Here is a 16,725-nt window from a genome sequence, read left to right as displayed (position 1 = left end):
ATCTTGTGGTATTCAAGAAGGTTTGTATTTTTTCTAATTTGTGGTATGAACACCTAATATTAGGCTACAAGTATTCATTCAATATTCATATTCAATAAGAGTAGTGTATTGGCTCTTTCTGCATATTCTACAACTACTTGGCCATTAACTACAGTTTTCCCTCATTTGTCTTCGCAGACCGGAACAAACATTCAAGAGCATCTCGATGCCATCACTACTAGCGCTCAGCCCTATCTCCTAGCTGTTGGAGTTAAGAAGAATGCAATCCACCAGTACTTCATCATTATCGACAAGAATGCCATACCTTGCAGGTCAACCTCTTCTCTTGTTGCTTTTGACGAACTATTTAAGGCACATTTTGTGTTTGGCACATCCTACAACACCATGCTCCACAACATGTACACTTTCATCCAAACTACAGTGTACAGCATCGATGCTGGCAAGGTCAAAGAGAGCCCTCGTGTTGCTGAAATCAGGGCGAGGTTACTTCATTAGTGCTTGAAGTTTCTCCTCGAACATGAAGTGTTTTGTTTGTCAGGCTGAGTTATCGAGTTCAAATATGCTTGTTAGGCATTTACGATTAGTTCACGGTTACTTGCCTGGAAAAAATCTCCGGCTTAAATGTGCTCAGACTGGATGTGGCTGTGCGTTTGGTACGTTTTCTGGTTTTAGGAAACATTTAAACACAAAACACACTGAGTATATTGACCAACAGGTTGACCCTGATGTTTATTTAAGCAGCATTGGAGAGGCAGTGACCACTAATGTAGAGGAGACAGCTACAACGTCACGGACAGTTAATGAACACGAGGTAGCCACATCTACTCTGTTGAAAAAGTCCAACAGGAGCACTCTAGATATGTGTGCCTCTGCTGTTGCACAACTAAAAGCAGCTGGATTAAGTCAATCTACTGTAAATAGTTTTGTTTCCTCCATGGAAGAAGTGTTTTTTGAGATTCAAAGTCAAGCTACAGATGCAGCTTTGCAGTGCTTATCTCCACAGGAAACTGAAAATAAGAACAGAATAGAACAATCTTTGCAAAAGTTGGAAAACCCTTTCACACCCTTAAATTCAGAAGCTAAACGAAATAAACACTTCAAAGAGAAATGGGGAATCGTAGAACCTGTTGAAAAGGTGCTTGGCACAAGATTTGACAGCAGAAGAAACAAAACAACTGGGACATACGATCAGGTCGTTGTAACTGACAAGTTTGCATATATTCCTATTTTAGAAACACTAAAGGCCATTTTTCAAAACCCAGAACTTGCAGACATGTTCAAGCCCAGGCACATGCCCAAGGAAGGTGTGTATGCAGACTTGAGAGATGCCGCCTATTTTAAAAAAAGTCCCTTATTCTCTATAGAAAAAGATGCCATACAGATCCAGCTATTTTATGACGACTTTGAAACAGCAAACCCCTTGGGGTCTAAAAAGGGTATACACAAATTAGGTGCTATATACTTTACATTAAGGAATTTTCCCCCAATCTTTAATTCATCATTGATAAATATTCATTTGGGTGCTCTTTTCCATGCGCAGGACATCAAGCGTTATGGTTTTAATTTGATACTTGAGCCACTTGTCAGTGATCTTAAAGTACTCGAGACAGAGGGACTTAAAGTTCCCAGATTGAAAGATGTGATTCACGGTACCATAGTTCAGGTCACTGGTGATAATCTTGGGTTGCATGGTTTATTTGGCTTTGTGGAGTCATTTGGGGCAAGGTATTGTTGTCGTTTCTGTCTCCTTGAGAAAGATTGTTTTCAAACTGTGTTCTGTGAAGATGATCCAAAAGTTGTACTACGAACTATCGAGATGCACAAACTGCACTGTCAAACTTTACAAACAGATCCTACACTACCTCATATCTATGGTGTCAAACGCATTTGTCTGCTGAATTCACTACAGTATTTTAATACAGCCAACAATTTTTCTGTAGATATAATGCACGATATTTTAGAAGGAGTTGCTCAGTTTGAAGTCAAACTTGTCCTGCAGTACATTAAGGAAAACTTCCTAAATGCTGAACAACTGGCTGGTAGAATACATGCTTTTGACTATGGATACAATCAGCAGCGAAACCGTCCACCTAGAGTAAAGTTGTTTGATGGAAGTAATGATTTGGGGTTGAATGCTATACAGTCTTGGTGCTTATTACGTAATATGCCTTTGCTATTTGGTGATTTAATACAGTCAGATGACCAGCACTGGCATCTTCTACTTTTGCTTCTACACATTGTTAACATTGTATTTTCCCCAGTCCTTACAGAAGGCATGACCATTTACCTCAAACATTTAATCATTGATCATCATCAGCTCTTCAAGCAGTTGTTTCCTGCAATCAATCTCTTACCAAAGCATCACTTCATGATTCATTACCCTCGTAATATAAAAAACATCGGCCCAGTTCTGCACATGTGGTGCATGCGTTATGAAGCTAAACATACTTTTTTTAAGAAGCAATTAAAAAGCTTTAAAAATGTAACAAAAACATTAGCCAAAAAGCACCAAAGTTGTATGGCAATGTATCGAGAGTCCTTTAGCAAGGAAAGATTAACTTTAGGTTCGGGGAAGATGGTAACACTTAGTGAGCTCAAAGAAGGTCCCGAGATTGCTTTAAAATTTGGGTCTGTATTGTCTACCAGTGTGTTTTCTGCCAAGTGGATCAAACATCATGGTACAGAGTACCGCCGTGACTTCATTATCTGTACTGAGGTAGCATTTGAGATGCCTGTATTTTGTAAAATCAAAATTATTGCTGTGAAAGATGACTGTGTATTGCTCTGTGGAAAACTGATGGAAACAGTGTGTTTTGATTACCATTACTATGCCTTTAAGGTCAGGATGCATCCAGACAGGGTTCAAAAGGTGATCAACATTACTGAACTGTGTTACTTTAAACCTTTTGATGTTCAAATGAAGTATGGAACGACAGATTCCTCCTTGTATGTTGTTCCCTATTGCCATTTTATGGAAACCTAAGGTCAATGTTTTAAAAAGGGATTTGTATTCTTAATATATTTTAGCCTGACATAGTTGAGCTGTTAATAAAAATTTGAAATGCATTATTTTGTGGTAAGTTGTGATTTTTACTCACTTAATGGAGTATTTGGTGTAATTTGACACTAAAAAAGTGTAAAATGAATACTGCTGAGATTTATTTCCGTGACACTATACGGTGTTAGAATTTGACTCTATTTGAGCTTGTTTTTCACTGCAAGATAGTCAATTATCAACACAATAGTGTGTAACATCAACACTTATCAGAGTTATTTTAACCTTGAGTGTCAACTCCATGCAGTGTTAAACTGGACTGGAATCAAACTCAATCAGAGTTGATTTGTTATTTTAGAAGAGTAAATGATTAACTCTTCCAAGGGTAATATTTACACTCTCCAGTGTTATTTAACCTTTAGTGTAAAATTAAAATAACACTATTCAGTGTAAGCGAGTGTTAAATTTTTACTCTATTTAGAGTTAATTTAACTCTAAAATGTTAACACTATGAAAAGAGTCAAATTAACACTATTTCAGGGTGGGACCATATACACTCAGAAATAGTGTTAAATTTAACTCTTTAAGTGTTACTTTAACACTTCAAAATTTACTGTGTGGTGTATTTTAACACCAATAAACCCATCCGTTTAAAAATGAATTTAATATATGTCAATCTAGCAAACCAGGCAACTAAAAGTAACTTTCTTAACAATGTTTGGTTCGTTTCTAGCCTGTTAGCTAGCTAGCTAACGTTAAGTTAGCTGGCTAGCCAGTTCAAATAATGACGATAGCATATAGCTGACAACATCTTAACTTCAGCGAATTTGTATTCATTATTACAGGAAAATAAACTCACAACAAGAGCATTATTTACAAGTTAATGGCAAGCTAATTACACAAAATAGCTTATGGTTGTGAGTGTGACAAAATAAAAAGCAGGGCATTCTACCGGAGAATTTTAGAACTTGGACACTGTCTCGTTGGCCTAACGTTATATCCTAATTTGGCTTTGGTGCAGGTCATGTTGTTCTTCACATTACCAACTCTGGTAAACACACCATATAGACAGAAGCGTGCTACATGGCAGACCAATCCGAACTCATCTCTCGGCATGTCCAGCCCATCCATTATCTCAGCCAATCATGGCTAGTGGGAAGGTTCCTGCCTTTTTCCGTGGCTAAACCAACTAGGCTCGTAATTTAACAATTGATTTGTATTTACAGATGGCAAACAAGTCTGTTATCAAGGCACATGAAAGTTCACATGTTCCAGAAGGCATTTCTGCCAAAAACGCATTTTGATTAAAAAAATGCCTTTCCTGTGAAGTAGTGACACGCGACTCGTTTCCTGAAACGAGTCACAATTCATTTTCGTTCTTTCTTAGGCTACCTGGCTTGCTCTTGACTGATTTAGAGTTAGTAAGTTGTTTAATAGCATGTTGAACGTCAATTGGTAGTGACATAATCAGACAGTACTTCCCAAGCAGAGTCCATATTTTTTTATCCTTGGCTATATAAGGTTTCAGAGCAGCCACTGAATGTCATAGAGACAAACCAAAGATATTCCATAGAAATCGGAGTCACATCTTTCCCCGGCATTTTACAGCTTGTTTCTAGCATAAATCATTGTGGACTAAAGCGTCATTATAGATCACTTTATATAATCAGGTCAATTTTTCCCCCCTAAGCTAACAAGGGGTAGGGCTATGCTTTTAGCCATTTTCTTTAACAACAGCCCTGGTTTTAACTTAACACACCAAGCCCTTCACTGACAATGAGATATTTAAGGAGTGCATGGTGACTGAAGGAATTGGCTGACAAAATCTATGGATAAGTAGACTATAATTTTGTCTGTCAAACAGGTAGGCCTACCTCTTATTTCTTGAATAGGAAGAAATAGGCTCTAAAAAATCACATTTTATTGGTCACATACACATTTTTAGCAGATGTTATTGCGGGTGTAGCGAAATGCTTGTGTTCCTAGCTCCAACAGTGCAGTAGTATCTAACAGTTCACAACAATACACACAAATCTAAAAGTAAAAGAATGGAATTAAGAAATATATAAATATTAGGATGAGCCATGTCGGAGTGGCATTGACTAAAATACAATAGAATAGAATACAGTATATACATATGAGATGAGTAAAGCAGTATGTAAACATTATTCAAGTGACTAGTGTTCCATTATTAAAGTGGCCAGTTATTCCATGTCTACAGTGCCTTCAGAAAGTAATCAGACCCCTTGACTTTTTCCACATTTTGTTACGTTACAGCCTTATTCTAAAATTGATTAAATATAATTTTTTTCTCAGCAATCTACACACAATACCCCATAATGACAAAGCGAAATTGTTGCTACTTTAATACAAATAAAAAACAGAAATACCTTATTTACATAAGAATGCAGACCCTTTGCCATGAGACTCAAAATTGAGCTTAGGTGCATCCTGTTTTCATTGATCATCCTTGAGATGTTTCTACAACTTGATTAGAGTCCACCTGTGGTAAATTCAATTTATTGGACATGATTTGGAAAGGCACACACCTGCCTATATAAGGTCCCACAGTTGACAGTGCATGTCAGAGCAAAAACCAAGCCATGAGGTCGAAGGAATTGTCTGTAGAGCTCCGAGACAGGATTGTGTCGAGGCACAGGTCTGGGGAAGGGAACAAAAGATTTCTGCAGCATTGAAGGTCCCCAAGAACACAGTGGCCTCCATCATTCTTAAATGGAAGAAGTTTGGAACCACCAAGATTCTTCCTAGAGCTGGCCGCCTGGCCAAACTGAGCAATCGGAAGAGAAGGGCCTTGGTCAGGGAGGTGACCAAGAACCTGATGGTCACTCTGACAGAGCTCTAGTTCCTCTGTGGAGATGGGTGAACCTTCCAGAAGGACAACCATCTCTGCAGCACTCCACCAATCAGGCCTTTATGGTAGAGTGGCCAGATGGAAGACACTCCTCAGTAAAAGGCACATGACAGCCCGCTTTGCCAAGAGGCACCTAAAGACTCTCAGACCATGAGAAACAAGATTCTCTGGTCTGATGAAACCAAGATTGAACTCTTTCGCCTGAATGCCAAGCGTCACGTCAGGAGGAAACCTGGCACCATCCCTACGGTGAAGCATGATGGTGGCAGTATCATGCTGTGGGGATGTTTTTCAGCTGCAGGGACTGGGAGGCAAAGCTGAACGGAGTAAAGTACAGAGAGCTCCTTGATGAAAACCTGCTCCAGAGAGCTCAGGACCTCAGACTGGGGCGAAGGTTCACCTTCCAACAGGACAACGACCCTAAGCACACAGCCAATACAACGCAGGAGTGGCGTCGGGACAAGTCTCTGAGAATGGCGCCGGAGAAGATGGTTGCCGTTTTACAGCCCTCTAACCAATTGTACTATAATGTGTGTTTTTGCCACTGTCTCTTATGACCCAAAAAGAGCTTCTGGATATCAGGACAGCGATTACTCACCTCGTATTGGACGAAGATTTCTTCTTCAACGAGTCGGATATTCTACAGACACCCGACTAGGCCCAAATCCACGTCATTCGCATGAGAAAGAGACAAAGATATCGTGGACGTAGGTCGGGGTGCCTTGTAAGGATCCGACGGCGAGCGAGTAAACTACCTCTTCCATCAATCCTATTAGCCAATGTTCAATCATTTGAAAATAAATTGGACGGCCTAAGATTAAGGTTATCTTACCAACGGGACATTAAAAACCGTGCAGCTCAGTGGGTAGAGCATATGCACTCACTAACTGTAAGTCGCTCTGGATAAGAGCGTCTGCTAAATGACTAAAATGTAAAATGTAAATGTAATATCTTATGTTTCACCGAGTCATGGCTGAATGACGACATGGATAACATTCAGCTGGCAGGATAAACGCCACATCGGCAGGATAGAATGGCTGAACTGGAGTAGAACTGGAGTTTACATATGAATGCCTGGAGCATTTCAATTTAGGAGAATCTCTTTTATAAAATGGGTTAAACTCATTTATAGTAACCCTAGGTGTAAAATAGTAAATAATGGCTATTTCTCAGAAAGTTTAAACTGTCAAGAGGAGTAAAACAAGGTTGTCAACTATCGGCATAGAGTTGAAGTCGGAAGTTTACATACACCTTAGCCAAATACATGTAAACTCAGTTTTTCACAATTCCTGACATGTAATCCTAGTAAGAATTCCCTGTCTTAGGTCAGTTAGGATCACCACTTTATTTTAAGAATGTGAAATGTCAGAATAATAGTAGAGAGAATTATTTATTTAAGCTTTTACTTCTTTCATCACATTCCCAGTGGGTCAGAAATTTACATACTCTCAATTAGTATTTGGTAGCATTGCCTTTAAATTGTTTAACTTGGGTCAAACATTTTGGGTAGCCTTCCACAAGCTTCCCACAATAAGTTGGGTGAATTTTGGCCCATTCCTCCTAACAGAGCTGGTGTAACAGAGTCAAGATTGTAGGCCTCCTTGCTCGCACACGCTTTTTCAGTTCTGCCCACACATTTTCTATAGGATTGAGGTCAGGGCTTTGTGATGGCCACTCCAATACCTTGACTTTGTTGTCCTTAAGCCATTTTGCCACAACTTTGGAAGTATGCTTGGGGTCATTGAACATTTGGAAGACCCATTTGCGACCAAGCTTTAACTTCCTGACTTGAGATGCTGCTTCAATATATCCACATAATTTTCCTTCCTCATGATACCATCTATTTTGTGAAGTGCACCAGTCCCTCCTGCAGCAAAGCACCCCCACAGCATGATGCTGCCACCCCCGTGCTTCACGGTTGGTATGGTGTTGTTCGGCTTGCAAGCAGCCCCCTTTTTCCTCTAAACATAACAATTATGGCCAAACTGTTCTATTTTTGTTTCATCAGACCAGAGGACATTTCTCCAAAAACTACGTTCTTTGTTCCCATGTGCAGTTGCAAACCATAGTCTGGCTTTTTTATGGCGGTTTTGGAGCAGTGGCTTCTTCCTTGCTGAGCGGCCTTTCAAGTTATGTCGATATAGGACTCGTTTTACTGTCGATATAGATACTTTTGTACCTGTTTCCTCCAGCATCTTCACAGGGTCCTTTGTTGTTGTTCTGGGATTGATTTGCACTTTTCGCACCAAAGTACGTTCATCTCTAGGAGACAGAATGTGTCTTCTTCCTGAGCGGTATGACGGCTGCGTGGTCCCATGGTGTTTATACCTGCGTACTATTGTTAGTACAGGTGAACGTGGTACCTTCAGGCATTTGGAAATTGCTCCCAAGGATGAACCAGACTTGTGGAGGTCTACACATGTTTTTCTGAGGTCTTGGCTGATTTCTTTTGATTTTCCCATGATGTCAAGCAAAGAGGCACTGAGTTTGAAGGTAGGCCTTGAAATACATCCACAGGTACACCTCCAATTGACTCAAATGATGTAAATTAGCCTATCAGAAGCTTCTAAAGCCATGACATCATTTTCTGGAATTTTCCAAGCTGTTTAAAGGCACAGTCAACTTAGTGTATATAAAATTCTGACGCACTGGAATTGTGATACAGTGAATTATAAGTGAAATAATCTGTCTGTAAACAATTGTTGGAAAAATTATTTGTGTCATGCACAAGTAGATGTCCTAACCGACTTGCAAAAACAATAGTTTGTTAACAAGACATTTTTGGAGTGGTTGAAAGACAAGTTTTAATGACTCCAACCTAAGTGTATGTAAACTTCCGACTTAAAAAAAAAAAAAATATATGTATATATAAATAAAAAGGATAGAACGGCTGACTCCGGTAAGACAAGGGGTGGCGGTCTGTGTCTATTTTTAAACAACAGCTGGTGCATAAAATCTAACACTAAGGAAGTCTCGAGGTTTTGCTCGCCTGAGGTACAGTGAGGGAAAACAATATTTGATCCCCTGCTGATTTTGTACGTTTGCCCACTGACAAATAAATTATCAGTCTATCATTTTATTGGTAGGTTTATTTGAACAGTGAGAGACAGAATAACAACAACAAAAATCCAGAAAAATGCATGTCAAAAATGTTATAAATTGATTTGCATTTTAATGAGGGAAATAAGTATATGACCCCTCTGCAGAGTATCTCATGATCAGCTGTAGACCACACTATTTATCAAGAGAGTTTTCATCTATATTTTTCGTAGCTGTCTATTTACCACCACAAACCGATGCTGGCACTAAGATTGCACTCAATGAGCTGTATAAGGCCATTAGTAAACAGGAAAACGCTCATCCAGAGCCAGCGCTCCTAGTGGCGGGGGACTTTAATGCAGGGAAACTTAAATCCGTTCTACCTCATTTCTACCAGCATGTTAAATGTGGAACCAGAGGGAAAAAACTCTAGACCACCTTTACTCCACACACAGAGACGCGTACAAAGCTCTCCCTCGCCCTCCATTTGGCAAATCTGACCATAACTCTATCCTCCTGATTCCTGCTTATATGCAAAAACTAAAGCAGGAAGCACCAGTGACTCGGTTAATAAGGAAGTGGTAGTAGATGCTAAGCTACAGGACTGTTTTGCTAGCACAGACTGGAATATGTTCCGGGAGTCTTCCGATAGCATTGAGGAGTACACCACATCAGTCACTAGCTTCATCAATAAGTACATCAATGACGTCGTCCCAACAGTAACCGTACGTACATACCCCAACCAGAAGTCATGGATTACAGGCAACATCCGCACTGAGCTTAAGGGTAGAGCTGCCCCTTTCAAGGAGTGGGACTCTAACCCGGACGCTTATAAGAAATCCCGCTATGCCCTCCGACGAACCATCAAACAGGCAAAGAGTCAATACAGGACTAAGATTGAATCATACTACACCGGCTCTGACGCTCGTCGGATGTGGCAGGGCTTGAAAACTATTACAGACTACAAAGGGAAGCACAGCCATGAGCTGCCCAGTGACACAAGCCTACCAGACGAGCTAAATCAATTCTATGCTCGCTTCGAGGCAAGCAACACTGAAGCATGCATGAGAGCATCAGCTGTTCCGGATGACTATGTGATAATGCTCTCCATAGCCGATGTCAGTAAGACTTTTAAGCAGGTCAACATTCACAAGGCCGCAGGGCCAGACGGATTACCAGGACGTGTACACCGAGCATGCGCTAACCAACTGGCAAGTGTCTTCACTGACATTTTCAACATGTCCCTGACTGAGTCTGTAATACCAACATGTTTCAAGCAGACCACCATAGTCCCTGTGCCCAAGAACACTAAGATAACCTGCCTAAATGACTACCGACCCGTAGCACTCACGTCTGTAGCCATGAAGTGCTTGGAAAGGCTGGTCATGGCTCACATCAACACCATTATCCCAGAAACCATAGACCCACTCCAATTTGCATATCCACAGATTATGCAATCTCTATTGCACTCCACACTGCCCTTTCCCACCTGGACAAGAGGAACACCTATGTGAGAATGCTATTCATTGACTACAGCTCAGCGTTCAACAACATAGTGCCCTCAAAGCTCATCACTAAGCTATGGACCCTGGAACTAAACACTTCCCTCTGAAACTGGATCCTGGACTTCCTGACGGGCCGCCCCCAGGTGGTAAGGGTAGGCAACAACACATCTGCCATGCTGATTCTCAACACGGGGCCCCTCAGTGGTGTGTGCTCAGTCCCCTCCTGTACTCCCTGTTCACCCATGACTGCATGGCCAGGCACGACTCCAACACCATCATTCAGTTTGCAGACAACACAACAGTGGTAGGCCTGATCACCGACAATGATGAGACAGCCTATAGGGAGGAGGTAAGAGACCTGGCCGTGTGGTGCCAGGATAACAACCTCTCCCTCAACGTGATCAAGACAAAGGAGATGATTGTGGACTACAGGGGGAAAAAAGAGGACTGAACACGCTCCCATTTTCATTGACAGGGCTGTAGTGGAACAGGTTGAGAGCTTCAAGTTCCTTGGTGTCCACATCACCAACAAACTATCATGGTCCAAACACACCAAGACAGTCGTGAAGAGGGCACGACAAAGCCTATTCCCCCTCAGGAGACTGAAAAGATTTGGCATGGGTCCTCAGATCCTCAAAAAGTTCTACAGCTGCACCATCGAGAGCATCCTGACTGGTTGCATCACCACCTGGTATGGCAACTGCTCGGCCTCCGACCGCAAGGCACTACAGAGGGCAGTGCGTATGGCCCAGTACATCACTGGGGCCAAGCTTCCTGCCATCCAGGATCTCTATACCAGGCGGTGTCAGAGGAAGGCCCTAAAAATTGTCAAAGACTCCAGCCACCCTAGTCATAGACTGTTCTCTCTGCTACTGCAAGGCAAGCAGTACCGGAGTGCCAAGTCTAGGTCCAAAAGGCTTCTTAACAGCTTCTACCCCAAAGCCATAAGACTCCTGAACAGCTAATCATGGCTACCCGGACCATTTGTATTGCAATTTACGCTGCTTCTGTACTCTGTTTATTATTCATGCATAGTCACTTTAACTCTACTCACATGTCCATATTACCTCAATTACCTTGACTAACCAGTTCCCCCGCACATTGACTCTGTACCCCCTGTATATAGCCTCCCTACTGTTATTTTATTTTAATGCTGGTCTTTAATTATTTGCTCTTTTTTAATTTTTTTAAAAACTGCATTGTTGGTTAAGGGCTTGTAAGTAAGCATTTCACTGTAAAGTCTACACCTGTTGTATTCGGTTCATGTGGGAAATAACATTTGATTTGATTTGAATATCCTTGAGTGGCCCAGCCAGAGCCTGGACTTCTCTGGAAAGAACTGAAAATAGCTGAGAATGTCACGCCCTGGCCTTGAGAGGCCTGTTGTCTTAGTTGGTTTGGTCAGGGCGTGAGTTTCTATGTTATATATTCTATGTTTATGATCTAGTTAGTCTATTTCTATGTTGCAGTGCTAGGTTGTGTTTCTAGGTTTGGCCGGGTGTGATTCCCAATCAGAGTCATCTATTCGCTCATTGTCTCTGATTGGGGATCATACTTAAGTAGCCCATTGCCTACTGTGTATTGTGGGATCTTGTTCCGTGTTGGCTTGTATGTGTATAGCCGGAGGACTTCACGTTACGTTGTTTCTTGTTTTGTTGTATGTTTATTTAGTAAATAAACATGTACGCTTTTCATGCTGCACCTTGGTCTGACCCGTCTCTCAACGTTCGTGACAGAAGATCCCACCATAAAAGGACCAAGCAGCGTGCCGAGGCGGAGCGAATAGCTTTGTCACAGGTGGGCAAATGGTGGTCATGGGAGGAGATATTCGCTGGGAAAGGACCCTGGGCGAAGGTACAAGCCCTGGCAAGAGAGGGTCAACAACAACGCCAACGGGACCAACCGCTGAGGAAGCCCGAGAAGCAACCCCAATAAAAAAATTTGGGGGGGCTAGAGGGGTGGTCGGGGATCGAGAGAGAAGAGCCCCGACCACTGCACCCGGTGGGGTTCCAGTTGGAGGCCCTACGACCATGGGAACAGGAATGGGAACCGTTTTACACGGAGGAGTCGGAGGATGACGACGACGATGAGGTTCTGTTCCCTAACTCGTGGGGGCTCCCGGAGGAGTCCTCACTGAAGGAGAATTGGCGAGAGAGAGAGAAGGACTGGAGCAGCCTGGGAGAGGAGGCCACCATGTTACGGGGGCTGTTAGCTCAGAGGGAGCAGGAGTTATTCGTTCAGAGGGAGGCGCTACAGGAAGCTCAAAGGGCGAAGGAAGTAGTGGAGGCACGGAGAGAGGAGCTGGTCAGGCAACAGAAGGAGCGTGTGTTCATTGAGGAACCTAGGTATGCAGAGATACGCACTGTGTCGCCAGTTCGCATTCACAGCCCAGTGCGTCCTGTGCCAGCGCCCCGTACGTGTCGTGTGAAAGTGGGCATCCAGCCAGGACGGGTTGTGCCGGCTCAACGCTCCTGGTCTCCAGTGCGCCTCCACGGTCCAGTATATCCTGGGCCAGCCCTACGCATTGTGTCGCCAGTGCGCGTTCACAGCCCAGTGCGTTCTGTGCCAGCGCCCTGCACGTGCCGTGCGAAAGTGGGCATCCAGCCAGGACGGGTTGTGCCAGCTCTAAGCTCCAGACCTCCAGTGCGGAACGAGCCTGCTCCCCGCACCAAACCAGTGGTGCGTGTCGCCAGCCCGGTAAGCCCCGTACCTGCTCCACGCACCAAACCAGTGGTGCATGTATCCAGTCCAGTAAGGCCTGTACCTCCTCCCCGCACCAAACCAGTGGTGCGTGTCGCCAGCCTGGTAAGCCCTGTACCTGCTCCTCGCACCAAACCAGTGGTGCGTGTATCCAGTCTTGTAAGGCCCGTACCTGCTCCCTGCACCAAACCATTGGTGCGTGTCCACAGTCCGGCCCGTTCCTGCTCCTCGCATCAAACCAGTGGTGCGTGTTTCCAGTCCGGCCCGTTCCTGCTCCTCGCACCAGACCAGTGGTGCGTGTCCCCAGTCCGGCCCGGCCCGTTCCTGCTCCTCGCACCAGACCTGTGGTGCGTGTCCCCAGTCCGGCCCGGCCCGTTCCTGCTCCTCGCACCAGACCTGTGGTGCGTGTTTCCAGTCCGGCCCGGCCCGTTCCTTTTCCTCACACCAGACCTGTAGTGCGTGTCTCCAGTCCGGCCCGGCCCGTTCCTGCTCCTCGCAGCAGTCCGCTCCATCGGGGTCCAGTTCAGCTCCGGTCAGCTTTTCCACTCCGGAGTCAGAGCATTCCGCTCCACCGGGGTCCAGTCCAGCTCCGGTCAGCTGCTCCACGCCGGAGCCAGAGCAGTCCGCTCCACCGGGGTCCAGTCCAGCTCCGGTCAGCTGCTCCACTCCGGAGCCAGAGCATTCCGCTCCACCGGGGTCCAATCCAGCTCCGGTCAGCTGCTCCACTCCGGAGCCAGAGCAGTCCGCCCTACCGGTGCCCAGTCCAGCTCCGGTCAGCGGCTCCATTCCGGAGCCAGAGCAGTCCGCTCCACCGGTGCCTAGTCCAGCTCTGGTCAGCGGTTCCGCTCCGGAGCCAGAGCTGTCCGCTCCACCGGTGCCCAGTCCGGCTCCGCTCCGGAGCCAGAGTAGTCCGCTCCACCGGTGCGAGTCCAGTTCCCTTCCACCGGGGGCCAGTTCAGCTCCGGTCAGCGGCTCCACTTCAGACCCAGAAGTCAGCCCCTCTCCAGGGTTGGGGCCTCCCACACCAGGGTCCAGACAGGGCTCGGTGCATTGCGGGAGGATTGCCGATCCAGGCCCAGACGTCAGCCCCTCTCCAGGTTCGGGGTCTCCCACACCAGGGTCCAGACAGGGCTTTGTGCATCGTGGGAGGAAGGAGAGGGGAAGCATCGCGCCGAGGTCCAGACCAGACCAGGGGTGCAACGGGGCGGCAGAGAGGAAGAGGTCGTCACGCCCGGAGCCGGATCCGCCTCCGAGGCTGAAAGCCCACCCGGACCCTCCCCTGTCATGTCAAGTTTGTGCGGCCGGAGTCCGCACCTTTGGGAGGGGGGGGTACTGTCACGCCCTGACCTATAGAACTCTAGTTTGTTGAGTCAGGGTGTGGAAATCTATGTTAGAAATTCTATGTTGATGTTCTATTTTTCTATTTCTATGTCTGGCCGGGTATGATTCCCAATCCGAGGCAGCTGTCGCTCGTTGTCTCTGATTGGGGATCATACTTAGGTAGCCTATTGCCTACTGTGTATTGTGGGATCTTGTTCCTGTTAGGCTGGTATGTGTATAGCCCTTTGGACTTCACTTCACGTTACGTTGTTTCTTGTTTTGTTTAATGTTTATTTAGTTAATAAACATGTACGCTTTTCACGCTGCACCTTGGTTCGACCCGTCTCTCAACGATCGTGACAGTGCAGCAACGCTCCCCATACAACCTGACAGAACTTGAGAGGATCTGCAGAGAATAATGGGAGAAACTCCCCAAATACAGGTGTGCCAAGCTTGTAGTGTCATACCCAAGAAGAATCAATGCTTTAATCGCTGCCAAAGGTGCTTCAACAAAGTACTGGTCTCAATACTACAATATTTCCAGATTTTTTTATTTCTAAAATTGTGTGTAGATTGATGACGGGAAAAAAACTATTTAATCAATTTTAGAATAAGGCTGTAACGTAACAAAATGTGGAAAAAGTCAAATGGTCTGAATACTTTCCGAAGGCAATGTACAGTGAGGGAAAAAAGTATTTGATCCCCTGCTGATTTTGTACGTTTGCCCACTGACAAATAAATGATCAGTCTATAATTTTAATGGTAGGTTTATTTGAACAGTGAGAGACAGAAATAACAACAAAAAAATCCAGAAAAACGCATGTCAAAAATGTTATAAATTGATTTGCATTTTAATGAGGGAAATAAGTATTTGACCCCCTCTCAATGAGAAAGATTTCTGGCTCCCAGGTGTCTTTTATACAGGCAACGAGCTGAGATTAGGAGCACACTCTTAAAGGGAGTGCTCCTAATCTCAGCTTGTTACCTGTATAAAAGACACCTGTCCACAGAGGCAATCAATCAATCAGATTCCAAACTCTCCACCATGGCCAAGACCAAAGAGCTCTCCAAGGATGTCAGGGACAAGATTGTAGACCTACACAAGGCTGGAATGGGCTACAAGACCATCGCCAAGCAGCTTGGTGAGAAGGTGACAACAGTTGGTGCGATTATTCGCAAATGGAAGAAACACAAAAGAACTGTCAATCTCCCTCGGCCTGGGGCTCCATGCAAGTTCTCACCTCGTGGAGTTGCAATGATCATGAGAATGGTGAGGAATCAGCCCAGAACTACACAGGAGGATCTTGTCAATGATCTCAAGGCAGCTGGGACCATAGTCACCAAGAAAACAATTGGTAACACACTACGCCGTGAAGGACTGAAATCCTGCAGCGCCCGCAAGGTCCCCCTGCTCAAGAAAGCACATATACAGGGCCGTCTGAAGTTTGCCAATGAACATCTGAATGATTCAGAGGAGAACTGGGTGAAAGTGTTGTGGTCAGATGAGACCAAAATCAAGCTCTTTGGCATCAACTCAACTCGCCATGTTTGGAGGAGGAGGAATGCTGCCTATGACCCCAAGAACACCATCCCCACCGTCAAACATGGAGGTGGAAACATTATGCTTTGGGTGTGTTTTTCTGCTAAGGGGCAGGACAACTTCACCGCATCAAAGGGACGATGGACGGGGCCATGTACCGTCAAATCTTGGGTGAGAACCTCCTTCCCTCAGCCAGGGCATTGAAAATGGGTCGTGGATGGGTATTCCAGCATGACAATGACCCAAAACACACGGCCAAGGCAACAAAGGAGTGGCTCAAGAAGAAGCACATTAAGGTCCTGGAGTGGCCTAGCCAGTCTCCAGACCTTAATCCCATAGAAAATCTGTGGAGGGAGCTGAAGGTTCGAGTTGCCAAACGTCAGCCTCGAAACCTTAATGACTTGGAGAAGATCTGCAAAGAGGAGTGGGACAAAATCCCTCCTGAGATGTGTGCAAACCTGGTGGCCAACTACAAGAAACGTCTGACCTCTGTGATTGCCAACAAGGGTTTTGTCACCAAGTACTAAGTCATGTTTTGCAGAGGGGTCAAATACTTATTTTCCTCATTAAAATGCAAATCAATTTATAACATTTTTGACATGTGTTTTTCTGGATTGTTTTGTTGTTATTCTGTCTCTCACTGTTCAAATAAACCTACCATTACAATTATAGACTGATCATGTCTTTGTCAGTGGGCAAACATACAAATCAGCAGGGGATCAAATACTTTTTTCCCTCACTGTATATACATAAT

Source organism: Coregonus lavaretus (assembly GCF_964263955.1).
Source record: "Coregonus lavaretus genome assembly, chromosome: 19".
Classification (NCBI taxonomy): domain Eukaryota; kingdom Metazoa; phylum Chordata; class Actinopteri; order Salmoniformes; family Salmonidae; genus Coregonus; species Coregonus lavaretus.
Note: the sequence above shows the minus strand (reverse complement) of the source record.